At 37.0% G+C, this 4,418-nt stretch overlaps 1 pseudogene; it reads left to right on the forward strand.

Moving 5' to 3' along the window:
- The first annotated feature begins 1,772 nt into the window (after nt 1-1,772).
- Nucleotides 1,773-2,611, forward strand: LOC118828142 (annotated as a pseudogene).
- The last annotated feature ends 1,807 nt before the right edge of the window (nt 2,612-4,418 follow it).

Here is a 4,418-nt window from a genome sequence, read left to right on the forward strand (position 1 = left end):
GAGCCGATAAAAAGTAATCTGGCTAAAGTCTTTTTTATACCAGAATATACAATGATAATCACACCCCCTTGAATTACAAATGTTCCATAACCATTCAAACTGGTACTGAGTTACTGACATTATTTGAAGTAATGACATAATAAAACACATTTTAAAAGACAAACCCATAATTTACTTACTTCTCGCTTAAAAAATGTTTCAGAAATCTTTTGAGATCATAATTGATGGAATGCCATGATTTCATAGACTATCAAAGACTTGAATAGGTTTTAATAAACCAGGAAAATTAAAGTCACTTTACCTTACTAGTTGGCACTAGACTTTCTCCTCTACCTTCCTCATTCATTTTTTAATTCTAAACTTATAGCTAAAACTAATTAAAACTTATAGTGACCTGCAGCTTTTTTTAATTAAGGAAAATTTGTTTTTTCCTTAGAGGAAATAAAATAAAGGATAAATATCTCAAATCCTACTTTTGAAAATTTCAGGGAGAATTTAAATATACTTTCATATATCCAGCTGATTCTAAATGGTTGACTAGGGATATGAAGTCATGAATTAGAAGAACTATTATGCAGAAAAATCGAGATCTGTCTTTCTTTCTTGTAGGTCCACAGATGGAAACCAAGGATCCTAATCTCCTAATCTCTGTCTCTCTCTCTTTCTCTCTCTCATACACATGCACATATGTACACATGCATGTATGTGTATATATGTAATATATACACATAAATATAGATGTATGAATATGTGTGTATATCTATGTGTATACACACATATCTATATGTGTTTGAAAGTATGGCGGGGATTGCTATTGTTATTCAAAATCAAGATCCCCAAGGATTTTTTAGAACATTTCTATCTTATTTTAAGAATGAATAAACATAAAAGCCATAGCTATATGGGGCAGGGGGAGGTTTGATGCAAACAGTAACTCTTATTTTTGGAGTTAATGTTAAATTGGATTGGTTGAATGGTTGATCTAACCAGTAATGCAGAAGTCAACTGTAAGAAATTTGATTGGTAATTTAGTTTAAAATTTTCAAACTGAGTGCTGTGAGGTTTCCTCCTCCCTCCCCTAATCACCCCAAAAAATGATCAAGTAGGTGCTGAACTTAGTGTGAACACCTAATCAGCTCTCACTCTGGTAGAGCTTAGAATCCCAGAGTTCAGCATCAGCATCCGTCAACAATAGAGATTACAGGCATACACCACCATAACCAGCACCTTCCACACTTTCAAATGAAAATGATATATGGGGAAGACAAACTAAACTTCATCAAGTATCTGAACTGATGCATTGATCCAGAGCAAAAGGCATTACAACCTGGTAACCATACAATGGAATTTGAAATGTAGAATATTAGAATGAAGAATCTAAATTCATCTCCAAATATGCTATCATAGAAATCTATGAAAATTGTGAGGTGGAGCTATTAGAACAAGTATTAGGAGAAGAGAAGCTTACAGTTCAGCTATGGCTTCTTTCCACAGAAATGCCCTTTGAAGTTTGAGAATTAAGTCAAAGATGATAAAATTGCAATACTTAGTGTTTGGGATGCTGAGCAAAGGGATAGACTCTCATAGTCCTGTTGGATCTGCTCATTGGTCTGACTATTCTGGAAAACAGCTTGAGAATTATGTGGAAGAAGTGAATAAGATGTACATATCCTTTGCTTAAGAGACCCATTCCTCTGTGGGAAGGTTTATACATCAAGAAGGTCGTGCATAGAAAGAAGGATCCGATATACATCAAAATATTCACAGAAGCTTTTTCCCGTGGCAGGTCTGAAGCGGGCGGCTGTGTAAAGATGAAGCTCAACATCTCTTTCCCAGCCACTGGTTGTCAGAAACTCATCGAAGCTGATGATGAGAGAAAGCTACGGACTTTTAATGAGAAACGGATGGCCACTGAAGTTTCTGCTGATGCCTTGGGTGATGAATGGAAGGGTTATGTGGTCCGAATCAGTGGTGGTAACGACAAACAGGGCTTTCCCATGAAGCAGGGTGTTTTGGCTCATGGACGTGTGCGCCTGCTGCTCAGTAAGGGTCATTCTTGCTATCGCCCTAGAAGAACTGGAGAAAGAAAACGTAAATCTGTTAGAGGCTGTATTGTGGATGCCAACTTGAGTGTCCTCAACTTGGTTATTGTGAAGAAAGGTGAGAAAGATATACCAGGACTGACAGATACAACTGTGTCTCGTCGCCTGCGGCCCGAAAGAGCTAGCAGGATCTGAAAACTTTTCAACTTGTCCAAAGAAGATGATGTTCGGCAGTATGTTGTGAGAAAGCCCCTCAACAAGGAAGGTAAGAAACCCAGGACCAAGGCTCCTAAAATTCAGCGTCTGGTGACTCCCCGTGTTTTGCAGCACAAACGTAGACGCATTGCTTTGAAGAAGCATCATACCCAGAAGAACAAGGAAGAAGCAGCAGAGCATGCTAAGCTTTTGGCCAAGAGAATGAAGGAAGCTAAAGAAAAACGACAAGGACAGATCACTACGAGACGACGTCTGTCTTCCCTGAGAGCCTCCACCTCGAAATCTGAGTCCAGTCAAAAATGAAATTTCTAAAAATGTGTTAGAAATAAATAACTTGTCAAGTGAAAAAAAAATATTCACAGAAATACTTTATTGTGATAGCAAAGAATTGGAAACAATGTTTTTTGTGTTATTTGGGGGGATAGGCAACAAATAATGGGATGTGAATATGATGGAATATTAACGTGTTTTAAAATGAAAAATATGAGGAAGTAAGAGAAGCATGGGAATAACTATGTGACGCAATACAGAATGAGGTAGGCGGAAATAGGAAAACAATATACATGTGATATATATATATATATATATATATATATATGTATATACATATATACATACAAGCATGTATACGCACACAGAGATTTGTGTGTATATATAATGTATGTTGTTCAGTCATAACTAACTCTTCATGACCCCATTTTAAGTTTTGTTGGCAAAGATACTGAAGTGATTTGCCATTTCATTCTCCAGCTCATTTTACAAATGAGGAACTGAGGCAAACAGGATTAAATGACTTGCTCAGGGTCACACAGCTAGTAAGTGACTGAAACCAGATTTTAACTCAGGAGGATGAGTCTTTCTGACTTCGGGCCCAGCACTCTATCTACTGTGCCACCTACCTGCCCATATGTAATATATGTGATTATATGTAATAGTATATCATATATAATAATATATACAAATTATACCTGCCATTAAGGCCATACTTACTAAGGCAACACGTTTGTATTTAGATATGGGATATATATGTGTGTATATATGATACATATACATACATGACACATACATGCACACATATACACATGCATATACATACATACATGCACAGCCCTCACTCATCTTTCCTCGCTACTTTCTCTTCACTTTGGACTCGGATGAAGTGATAGCTCTTCTCATTTGTGGGACCAGTCTCTCTTCATTCATTCTTTATGCCATCTTCTTTTGTCTTCCCTTGTACATTACCCTTGCAGTCATTCCTGCTCTCTTCTTTCCTTATCTATTGCCTCCTTTCCTGGTGGCTACAAATACTACCAATGCCTTTATCATCCTAAAAATAACAACATATCCCACCAAAACTTTCCCTTGAGCTTACCATCCCTATGAGCTATCACTATATACCTCATCTTTTGCTTGGCTAAACTCCTTGAGAAAGCCATCAGCATTTACTCTCCACACTTTCTCTCCTTGTGCTCTTTTGTAAGCAATGGTTTCTGATGTGATTTCTGATCTTACTGAACTAAAACCACTCTCCTCAAGTTTCTAGTTACTTCTTAATTTCTCAATCTGGTAGTCTCTTTCTTGGTCCTAATAACTTTTCAAACTCTCTGCAGCATTTGGTATTATTTTCCCTTAAAACTCAGAAATGACTGCTTCCAGTCATCAGATAAACATAATCCCAACAACAAGGGCTCATTTTATTTTTAAACAACAGCACAAAATACTAATTCCAGAGTGACCTCAGAACACTCTAGAGACAATGTTCTTTGAAGTTGGATGAAACATCCCTGTGAAACAGAAAATACCAGGAATATATGCTGAGGTGAGCAGTGAAAAGTGGAAAGGAGAAAGTTAACTATTTTCAAGACCTTAGTATCTTTAGTTCCTAAGATTTCTAGCTAGAAGTGACCTCAGAGGACATTTTTCCCAAACTCCTCGTTTCATCCATAGAGGTTAAGTGGCCTGTACAAAGTCATATACAGGGTGTCCCTAAAGTCTGGACAGATATGAAATCTCATTAACATCTCATTAACCATTTCACCGAAGACTCTGTGTTGTTCAGCGACTTCATTTTCTGGGATATGCTAAAGGAGAAGGTGTATTCAATGAAAATCATAGATGCAACACACTTGAATGAATGTGCTAAAATTGATGGTAATATGG

Source organism: Trichosurus vulpecula, chromosome 1, assembly GCF_011100635.1.
Source record: "Trichosurus vulpecula isolate mTriVul1 chromosome 1, mTriVul1.pri, whole genome shotgun sequence".
Lineage (NCBI taxonomy): Eukaryota > Metazoa > Chordata > Mammalia > Diprotodontia > Phalangeridae > Trichosurus > Trichosurus vulpecula.